Here is a 12116-nt window from a genome sequence, read left to right on the forward strand (position 1 = left end):
TGGTGTCAGAAGTGGGATAAAAGGTTGGGATTCGCCATAATCTCAACACCGGAGGATCCTGCCCCGGTCACATGGCGGCATAATTCAGCCTGCACACTGTGAGCTAACCCAGCTAGCAAGAAGCCATTTTGTGAAGCACTGTAATTTCTTCAGTAGTCACGTAAATCAGTGGAAAAATAAAAATGTCACAGGACAAAGAAAATGTAAAAGAACAGTCTGAGTTGAGTCTGGATGGTGCTGGTGTGGGGACAGAAGACCCCGGAGAGCACGCCTGGATGAAGCTCCTCCTGGCGCAGATGGAAACCATGAACCAGACCCAGGTTCAGATGCAACGCCAGATGGAAAACATGGAACGCCAGACCCAGGTTAAGATGCAACGCCAGATAGAGATGCAGATGGAGGCCCTCACAGCGCGTATCGATGGACTAGCGGAAGCGGTGGCTAAGCGATCTCGTCCCCCCACACCTCCCATTCAGCGCACCGATTGGGCCCGTCATCGTTCAGATATCCAAGGTGAGCCTCCCGGTTTGTCGCCCATCGCTCAAGTAGTGAAGCAAGGGGTTTCTCCTAGTAGCCCTCAAAGCGATAGTGGTGTAGGGTCGGCAGGGGCTGTGCTCGGAGAACGAACTAGCAGAACGGTGCAAGACATGAGCCTACTCTCGCAGTTCACCCCGGCCCGGGAGAACCCAGGGGCCAGACAGCGAGACGGCGCTGATCACCTGTTGCCAGCAGCTATGGCCGCAGTGGCTAACTTGAGCGACCGGCGCAACGAGGAGACGCCAGCCAGGTCGAGCAGCAAAGCGGCCCCAGCAGCCCTGCGCTATACAGGAAATGGACCCAGTGAGCCTGCACCACTTACCAGCACTCCGATCGGTCATGGTGGAAAAAATGGAGCGACTGCAGTACCACCCCCCGACGGGATGCAGGGTGGCCAAATGTCCCTGGACAGCAACGGCGGCCGAAACCTGCTGGATGACAGCGTTGGAGGGCAGGCAGGTTCCTCTAGAGGTCAACAGAGCCAGACAGGAGACCTTCAAAGTCGGAACGGCAACCGAAGCTCACAAGGTCCCGACCGAGGACACGAAAATGACATCAAGCTCCTCGCCACTTTCGATGGTAAGGGCGACTGGGATAGTTTCGTTGGACCATTCGAACGGATGGCGAGAAAGAGGGGCTGGACCGACGAGACCTGTTTGGACGCCTTGTATCTCCGACTGAGGGACAACGCCATGTCTTTTGTCATCGCGCAGCCGGCTCCGATAAAAGATGACTACCACGCGCTCATCACCCAGTTACGCCGCCGCTACGGTAAAGAGCTGCCTGAGGGAACTGCGCGCCGTAAACTCAGCGAGGTTAAGCAGGCCAGAGAGATGACCCTCTATGAGTTTGGCGAGGAAGTGAGGAGACTTGTCACACTGGCATACCCGCAGGTTGGTGTTACACTGCAGGAGGCCTACGCTGCAGAAGCCTTTCTGCGCGGGCTGAAGTACCAAAACATCGCGTATGAAGTCCTGGGGGCAGAACCCAAAACACTAGCTGAAGCAATCAGGAAGGTTGAGGCACGCGAGTATGACTTTAAAGCGACGCTGGGGCGAGAGGTTGAAGGAAAAGGGAGAATCCAGCGAGTAGCATGGGAAGGCGAGCGGCGTTGCGATAGCTCTCCAAGTCCTCCGCCGGTAGGAGACAGCATGAGCACCCCCGAGCTCAAGACCCTGGCCAGTGGCATCGACAACATTAACAAGGTGAAGTTGCACAGGCACATCAGCCCAGACCACCTACTCCAAGTGTGTTCTAGAGTATGTCCACTGCTGGAGAAAGAGGTTCCTGCCAGCGTGCCTGGTCTCCACAGCATCCTGGGAGCCGGCAGGCAGAACCTCCTGCGTACCAACAAGAGCTGCAAGCATGTTGTGTGGAAGGGCTCAGCGCTGGCTGCTCTGCACTGTGGACGCCCCCAGAGCCTCCTATTATCTATGGGAGTCCACCCAATATCGTGGAGACGAGCAATGGGCGTCGGCTCAATGGCTCCTACCGTCTACACCAGCTACTGCCTACAGCTGTCTACCAGCACATGAAGATGCACAAGAGGATTCTGGGACATCTCTCCTCTGTCTACTGTGTCACCTTCGACCGCACCGGGCGACGCATTTTCACGGGCTCAGATCACTGCCTGGTGAAGATCTGGGGCACAGATGACAGGCGCCATGCTCTGTTGTCTGCTCCAGCACCAGCCATAGGGCCGCAGGAAACACCTGAAGGAGGTCCTCCCGCTGCTGACATGGAGGAGCCGGGGGCGCAGAGAACAGAGGAGTACGAAGGAGTGACAGAGCAGGAGGAGATCGATGAAGACCTTGATCTCCGGCTGGAGGACCTGTTCCACGCAAACGACGATGGAGGACCCAGCACACCAGGCTCCCCGGCTCGGTTCCAGCCGCTCCAACACACTGCTGCCAGCTACTCTTCAGGCGAGTCGACAATCACCCAACGTCGTGGGACAGCAGCCTGTGCTCCGGGCGGGCAGTCCAACGCCCCTGACCCAGAAGGAGACGAAGCCGACGCCGCTGAGTCCCATCTCCCGTACACCACCAGACGGGGCCGGCCAGTCCGGAGGCCCGCCTGGCTCCTAGACTAACTTTGACGGACGTGACTAGTTGACTTGGGGGTTACTAGGCTAGTCACAAGAGTCCAGTATGGATAGCGACCACCCACATTTGTTTGACGCCCTTTGTTCCGGGCCTAGTTCATTTCGCGGGTGTTCTGTCCCGTTTATCGTGTTAGATTAATCAGACTGATCTTTGTAGTCTGTTGTTCATTTATGTTGAAGGGACTCAACAGTGCTGGAGGGGGGCAGTGTAGTGGGAAATGCCTGGGGATGTACTTGGAATGTTGCACTGGGCTCGTGCAGCTAGAGGACCAATCACAGGTTAGCTCGCGCTGTCACAGACGCAACTATATTAGACACCGCGGGAGAGACAAAGGCCAAAACTGTTTAGTAACCATATCGTAGACTGTCACCTTAGCGTGGGATAGAGCAGGGAAACCTAGCGTATCCTGGGCTAGACAGTAGATACGGTGGCTAGCAGTGGTAGTGTTAGCAGCAGACTGCCTCGGTACCTGTAGCTAGCTGACTACCCCCGAGAGCTTCCCCAGAGAGACTGAGAGAGACATTCACCCGGTCACACCGGAGCCAGAGTACAGAGAGACAGAGAGAGACATTCACCCGGTCACACCGGAGCCAGAGTACAGAGAGAGAGAGAGAGACACGCACCCCGGAGAGCAGCCATCCATATCCCGCCCCGCCTAGAGCCCAGCCGCCCTGTTCCATCACCAGCCCTGGTCCCAAGGTGAGCTTGCTAACCCATTAGCACACGGCTAACTAGCTAACTAGCAGGCTAGCCCTAGCATTGGCGCAGCTATCCAGCTAACGGTGGTGAAGCCCGGTTTGTCGCACCTAAAAGTCCCCGCCTCCATCCATAGTTATCCGGGCTATAGAAAAACCGCGACAGTAAATTGCATTTTAGACGCTGGTGCATATCCTGGTTTAGCCTCATGGTCAGGACATTTTTCAATGTTCTATAATATTGTCTTTGGTATCATTTTAAAGGGGACCTTCTTAGCTTTCATTCAAGCCCTGTTGTGGATATTTCTCACAAATATAGAGGTCACTTGAGCTCTTCAACCCGTCAATAACACACATCTTTCTGCAATGTTCGCCTAAACTATATACTTTCTTTTAGCCCTGTGGCATCTAGGAATATCAGGGACACAAAACACAAAAACTGGAATACTCACAGGACTGTAAAGATTCAGGAAATGTATAATATACCCATACTATTTCATTGTGTGAGGTGATTGTGAACCTTAAATTAGAAGGGCATTATTACTAAGAAACTAACTAGACCAAAGCCAGTTAGTCCATGGGTCAGACCAGATATCGATATCACCCAAGGTGACACAACTTCACTGGTGCCATTTTATTTGGTACACTAACAGAAGTAAAATAATACATGATAACCTTTCCAAATGAGCAGCTATTTCATTTTTCTTTCAGGAAACCTGTTTCTGTGCCTCTCACGATTGTGTATTTGCCCAGATTTTTACAAATATAGCATTTCAACACCCCTGGTACTGATTAGCCTAGCTTAAACTCTGGGACAGTTCTTAGTTGGCCAACAACCAAGGATAACCAGTACTGTGTACTTCCATTCATTGTGCTAAGCTAGGCTAACGTGCAGCCAGATAGCTTTCTACTAAACACATATAGAGGAAACTGGTATCTATCTTCTTGTCTCACTCTGGAGAAGATTGTAAGCTAATTTCCCATAATGTTAGCATGTTCTTTTAATGTATATGTTAATATGATTAGTTAAAGTGGCTACGAGGAACGTTCATCTTGTGTTGATTTTAGCGGCCTCATGTGGACAAAATACAGCTGTTGCATAGCAACTAGGTAATGTATCTATTTGTGGCTATGTAAGATAAATAATGGTAATATGACGCTGGTGAAGCAAAGTAAACTTTGTTTTAGTAGTGTTCATACACCTAAGTTACATGTATTTGTTTGTATGTGGCAGGTGAAAACTGACTGAATATGGCCACTGGTGAACAAGCAAGTTTTTACCCAATACCAAAGCGCCCACGGGTGGAGTGCATTATCCACTGTTCTGATGATACAGATAAGCTGGTTTCACTACAAAGTGTCGACTCATGGAGAACTCTGCTCAGGGCAGCTCAGATACGAAATCGTGCACCAGTTTTGAAACTGGCAAAAGACATTCCTGAGGGACAGATTCCAGCAATCTACTACCACAGAAAGTGTCGCAGTATCTTCACTATGAAGCAAATTCTTGATGGCCTCCTTGCAAAAGAAAAGAAAAGTTGTGTCTCTGCTGAAGAGAAACAATCTAAGAGAGTAGCTCGACATGCTCCAAGTACATCTAGGACTTATGATGCAGAGTGCATATTTTGTCAGAAAAACAGCAAATATTCCAAGAGACAGAATACGAGAGAAGTACTGGTGCAGTGTCGAGAACTGCGAGCTGATGCAAAGATCAGGAGTGCAGCCACAAAGAAAAGGGACAGCAGAATCCTTGCCATTGTGAGTAGAGACCTTGTAGCAGCTGAAGGGCACTACCACAGGTCATGCTATAGACTTTACACCAAAGAAGAGGTTTCCAAAGGAGAGGTTGCCAGCAATGAAGATGATGATGCTGCAGCCCAGTATGAAGCTGCTGTGAATAAGGCATACAATGAGCTGTTCCTCTTCATCAGGATGGAGCTTTTTGGCAATCCTCAAGTGATGACAATGACTGATCTCTCTTCTAGACTGGTAGCTTCAATGAACTCCCAAGGCATTGCCCAAGTCAAGGAATCAACCAAGAAGCACATAAGGCGAAACCTGGAGAGTGAGTTTGCTGGAGCCTTGCAGATATTCCCTGATGAGAAAGGAAAATTCCTCCTCTATCCCGATAACTTGTCCATGAGGGAACTTGCCAAAGAAAATCAGTCTCTCAAAAGGGAGCTGCAGACCCTGAAAAGTGTCAGTGCACAAGATGTTATAGCCAAAGCAGCCATCAAATTGAGAGCAGACATTAAAAGTCAAGATGTTCCTCAAACCTGGCCGCCTGAAGTCAAACCAGAAGCAGAATGTCCTACCATTCCAGAGTCGCTCATTATCTTCCTGTACTCTCTACTCACAGGCTCAAATGATCCTGATCATGCATCCCAGAGAGTGCAGTGCCTTCTGCAGTCATTTGGCCATGACATAGTATATGCAGTGACATGTGGAAATACCAAGCCTTCCAAGCACATTGTTCTGCCATTCAGTGTCAAATCGTTGACAGGAAATGTAGAGTTGATAAACATCCTCAACCGACTTGGTCACAGTGTGTCCTATTCACAGATGGAAGAGATCAACACTGCCCTGTGTCTCCAGAAACTCTCATCATCAGGGAGTGGCATTGCCCTTCCAGCTAACATCCATCCTGGCATATTCACAACTTTAGCCTGGGACAATATCGACCGTCTTGAAGAAACTGTCAGTGGTGAGGGAACATCTCACAGAGTCAATGGGATTGCTGTGCAAGCAAAGCCAGTCAACCCACTTCCTGTCCAACCCATGCCCACTGTTCCCAAAACAAAGAAGAGAAGCATTGATGGACCCCCACCAATGTTACCAACTTACAATGCTGGACAACGGGTAGGGCCACCACAAAGCAAAAAGTCAGATGCCGATACTGCAGCCAATACTAAGCTTGCCAGAGAGAAAAACCTTCTTTGGGTCCTAGCACGCATGTCCCAACAAGAAGAACAGTCAGTCAGCAGCTGGACAGGCTTCAACATCCTGACTCGAGGAGAGATGACGGTCATCCCCGACAATATAGGCTATCTGCCTACCATCAATGCTCCAGCGACACAAATGTCTACTGTCAACGAGGTGCTTAACCAGTCACTGAGCATCATGCAGTGCTTAGGCCTGAGGAAGATTGTCTGTGTCTTTGACCAAGCCCTGTATGCGAAGGCTGTCGAGATCACATGGAAACACCATGACAAGTTCCATGATATCATCGTTAGGCTTGGGGTATTCCACACCATCTGCACACTGCTGGCAATAATAGGAAAGCGTTTCCAAGATGCTGGACTCAAAGACCTCTGCATTGAGTCTGGCATGATTGCAGAAGGCTCAATTGCTGGTGTTATGGATGGCCGCAAGTACAACAGGGCAGTGCGACTACACAAGCTCCTGTATGAGGCTCTCATGCGACTGACCTTGAATGGTTTCCTGTCCTGGTTGGAAGAAACTCACAGGAATGACATGGTTCACCTGAATGAGACACTGAAGACCATTGACAGCCTTGGGAAAGAAGTCTCACAACATGCTTTGAAGGAGGTCCTCGAGAACAGCTCTTGTACATGCATCATGGATCTATTTGAAGTCTACCGTGAGCTCCTTAGAGGTGGAAACGGCAGCCTCTCGAACTTCTGGATGTCCTATTTGGACATGGTTGAAATCTTGTTGGGGCTCATCCGAGCATCCAGAGAGGGAGACTGGATGCTACACTTGGCTAGCATTCGAGCAATGATCCCATGGGGCTTTGCTTATGACAGGATGAATTATGCACGCTACCTCCCCTACTACTACGCCCAGATGTCTGAGCTGCCCATCACACACCCAGATGTGTACACAGAATTCATGGAAGGAGGCTTCTCAGTCCAACTGGGCTCCACCAATCCCTTTGGCCGAATCCCTGTTGACCAAGCTATAGAAGAACGGTGAACAAAGACACCCAAACAGCTGGAGGGACAAAGGGATTCAGCTTGAAGCCAGGAGCTGTGACCAAATATTATCTCACAGCTGAGTATAGAAGCATGTACCTCAGACAGCTGAGAGACCTGACAGGTCAAGGCAGGTGCAAATGGTCTCATCCAGATCTACAGAGTCCAAGGATCAAGAGAGATGAAGCAGATGTCCAGTCTCTCATGGACCTTATGGAGAATAACTGGCTCAATCCTATGTCCCCTGATGAGATTGATTTGGTTAGCCTCTCCACTGGCAGCATGGCTCCACCTGATGTGACCATAGATCTCTTGAGAGCTCTTGAGAAAGGAGAAGAGGCCTACCAAGCATTCCAGCAAACAAGGTTAGATGCAGACCCACCACCTGTGAAATTCCACGACAAGATGACCAAGCAAAGTCTGAAAACATTCTCCAATGTCAGCACAAAGCAAGCTCATGGAAAGAAAGCACAGGATGTGGTTCTGAAGGCAGATAGAAACCTTTTCAGTCACATGATCCTGGTGGCTGAAAGCAGGAAGGTGAATCTGAAGGATGTCCTTGCCTACCCATTGGGCCCACTACCATGGGCACTGGCAAATGCTGATGGGTCCTTATGAAAAACAAACAAGGCTGCACTTGCCAGAGAGCTTGAAAAGAATGTATCTCCTGCAGAAGACATCCCAATCCCATCTACTTCCATCATTGATGGGATGAGCCTGGTCCAAAAAATGAATGGCAACAACAAAACCTTTGCACAGGTGGCAGAGTCAGCCTTGACCCAGGTCCTCCATGAGGGAGCACAGAGTGGGAGGATTGATGTTGTTTTTGATGTCTATCACCAGACTTCGATCAAAGATGCTGAACGACTGAACCGGGGTGAAGACATCACTCTCCAGTACAAGAATCTTGCAAGGGGACACCACGTCCAGCAGTGGAGAAAATTTCTGTGCAGTTCCTCCAACAAGACCAGTCTCATCAAGTTTCTGGTGGAAGAGTGGAAACTCCCACGATACAGAGCTATGCTGCATGGCAAGGTGTTGTACATGACCTGTGAGGAAACCTGCTACAAGTTGACAGAAGATGGGTGTGAGGAAGCAGCAGAACTGCACTCCACACATGAAGAAGCTGACACCCGTCTGCCCCTGCATGCATTGCATGCAGCAAATGCGGGCTCAAAGTCAGTTATCATCACAGCTGAGGACACTGATGTCATGGTTCTTTGTCTTGGCTTCCAGAAGGACATCACCTGTCCCATCTACCAGAAGTGTGGGACTCAGAACCGCACACGGTTTGTCGACATCACCAAACTGGCAAGTTCACTTGGAGACAGCGTCTGTGACAGCCTAATTGGCTTACATGCCTTCACAGGCTGCGCCACTGTCAGTGCATTCGCTGGTCGAGGGAAGCTGAATGCCCTGAAGATAGTGAGAAAGCACACTTCCTGCCAAGAGACTTTTAGTCAACTGGGACAGACATGGAATGTGAGTGATGAGCTGTTCCAGAAAATTGAGCAGTTCACCTGTCGGATGTATGTTGCTAATAGCAGCACTGCTGAGGTGAACAAACTGCGTTACCAGCTCTTCTGCACCAAAAGGGGAGAGGTTGAGTCCAGCCAGCTGCCACCATGTAGAGACTGTCTCTTTATGCATGTTCAACGAGCCAACTATCAGGCAGCAATATGGAAGTGCTGTCTGCAGGCTCACCCTGTGGTGCCAAGCCCTACTGAGTATGGATGGACAGACGATGAAGGCAAGCTGGCCATTTACTGGATGCGCTCCCCACCTGCACCAGATGTGGTCTTGGAAATGCTAACATGCAAGTGTGTGCATTCATGCAAAATGCCAAGCTGCATGTGCCTGTCAAATGGATTTCCATGCACAGACATGTGCAGGTTACAGACCTGCAGTAACCAAAAACAGCAGGATGGTCCGGAACTGGACTTTGAACTTGGGGAGTCAGATGATGAGAGAAACGAGCAGTTTGATGAATGACAGTGTGATGATTCTGATGGTATTACTGTGGTAGTAGTCTATTGATGCACAGGATGTTGATTCTGGACTTGGTTACCCAGAGCTTGATAACAATAATGTAACCATATTCACATATACCCATTACCCTACCCATTACCATTACATATACCCACTAATGATATGGGATTACATGTATCATTGACTAAGTATATGTAAATGTCAATGTTGTTTAAAATATTAAAATAGTTCATTACCTCACTATGGTATTCCTTTTTATCATGTATTTTGATTGTGTATTTAAACAAATGTATAGAGACCAGTTTGTGACCTAACTGGCTTTGGTCTAGTTCTCATTTAAGGCTCACAATCACCTCACACAATGAAATAGTATGGGTATATTATACATTTTCTGAATCTTTACAGTCCTGTGAGTATTCCAGTTTTTGTGTTTTGTGTCCCTGATATTCCTAGATGCCACAGGGCTAAAAGAAAGTATATAGTTTAGGCGAAAATTGCAGAAAGATGTGTGTTATTGACGGGTTGAAGAGCTCAAGTGACCTCTATATTTGTGAGAAATATCCACAACAGGGCTTGAATGAAAGCTAAGAAGGTTGTTACGGGTCTAGATAGATCGATGCCATCGGCTATCCACTAGTTTACCTTAGATACACATGACCAGCGCTCAGGAACATGGTACAACACTTTGATTATACTTGGCTGCACTGAGCAACTCGTGTGTGTGTCATTCTTTATAAGATAGCCTACTGAAACATGGTGCCAGAAGTCGGAGAACTTATTTCTTATTTTACTAGCTCGCATGTTTAAGTTTGTAGGCCTGAGTTGGTCACATGTCGGAGGATTCCGATTCAGAGCAAAGTACTTCTGCTGAAGACGTTGTCACAGAGGAGCTAACGCTAGCATTACCGGCGCCGATAGCATCACATACAATGGCAGCTAACGTGAATATTCCACCACCGTCCCCGATGAGCTTCACAGGCGATTGGAGTGTCAATTGGGACATTTTTCGGGCCGAATATGAAGACTACGTCCTCGTCACGGGCATACTTGGCAAGGACAAGACAATACAAGCGGCTACTCTAAGGAGTGTGATGGGAAGTGAATGCAGGCATATTTACCGCCACAATCTGAACCTCTCAGAAGATGATCAAGGGGATCCTGATGCCATACTGAGAGAGTTGGGGAAATACTTCAAGCCAGCAAAAAACACAATATTCGAGAGGTACATTTTCGGGAGTTGCAAGCAGGAGGAAGGAGAATCGTTTGATACCTTTGTGACGAGACTGAGAGAGAGGGCAGCAACCTGTGAGTATGGACAGTTGAAAGATGAAATGATCCGTGATAAGATAGTCCTGGGAGTTGCAAGCGAGGCCGTTAGGCGCAGGCTGTTGAGAGAGAAGGATTTGAACATGGTCACAGCTATTGACATGTGTCGCGCAGCAGAGCAAACTGACATCCGTATGAGAGCAATGGAGTTTGCAACAACACCGCAGCCGGAGGCAGTGCATGCTGTTGCTCGGCAACCCAGACAAAACCAATGGAAACAGAGCAATCCACCCAGAACAGCAGGAGATGCAGGCAATTGCAAATATTGTGGCAGCTCGCATTCAAGGGGCAGAGAGCATTGCCCGGCCTTCGGGAAACAATGTAGGTCATGTGGGACACTTAATCACTTTTCTAAAGTGTGCTTAAAGAGCAAAAAGGGGCATGCTGAGGGCAAGGTAAACTGTGTGGAATACACAGAAGAACCCCCAGAGCATAGTAATGATGCAGATGATCTGTACATGTTTGAGTCAATCGGCGCAGTGCACACCAAAGGAAAGAAGTGGTTTGTGACTCTGAAACTCCACGACAAGCCACAACAATGTCAGCTGGACTCTGGAGCCACCTGCAATGTAATGGGCTTTCAAGACAAGAAAAGGCTGGCCCCAAACACACCTCTCCGCCCGAGTGACACCAGACTGAAGCTGTATTCGGGGGAAACACTGAGCTCTATGGGCACCTTTGAGACTGACTGTACTGTGAGAGGCCAAACACACAAGCTCTCATTCGAAATAGTGAGGACCAGCCAACATCCTCTTCTGTCAGGCTCCACCTGTGAACGCTTAGGGCTCGTGCATTTCACAATTCCAGAGGATGTGCTCAAAATGGAACACACACAACCAGGAGCCCTAACTAAAGAACAGCTTATCAACAGATACAGTGACGTGTTCAACTCCCCTGTGGAATCCGTGCCTGGGGAGGTCCATTTTGACCTTGATCCTAGTGTTGCTGCAGTACAGAGTGCCCCTCGCAATGTCCCAATCGCAATGAAAGCAGCAGTCAAAGCCCAGCTGGACAAGTACGAGGCTGACGGCCACCTTGCGCCTGTCACAGATCCTACAGATTGGATCAGCAACATGGTGATTGTTAAAAAACCGGAGAAGCGGAGAATATGCATTGACCCTAAACCATTGAACAAAGCCCTAAAGCGCTCTCACTACATCATGCCTACCTTGGAGGACATTTTGTATAAATTGCCCAAGGCCAGAGTCTTCACGTTAGTGGACGCTCGGGATGCATTCCTGCAATGCAAACTGGACTATGAGAGTAGCCTCATGACCACGTTCTGGACCCCCTGGGGGAGGAAGCGGTGGCTCAAGTTACCATTTGGAGTATCGGTGGCACCCGAGGTATATCAGCGCAAGCAGCACGAGCTCCTCGCCGGTCTGAAGGGCGTTGAGCCCATTGCAGACGATATCCTGGTCGTCGGCTGCGGGGACACAGCAAGGAGGCTGGGGACGACCACAATGTCAAGCTTGCGGCGTTGATGGAACGCTGCCGCGAGGTCAAGCTTCGCCTCGGCCTGAAGAAGT

This window comes from Lampris incognitus, chromosome 1 (assembly GCF_029633865.1).
Source record: "Lampris incognitus isolate fLamInc1 chromosome 1, fLamInc1.hap2, whole genome shotgun sequence".
Taxonomy (NCBI): Eukaryota; Metazoa; Chordata; class Actinopteri; order Lampriformes; family Lampridae; genus Lampris; species Lampris incognitus.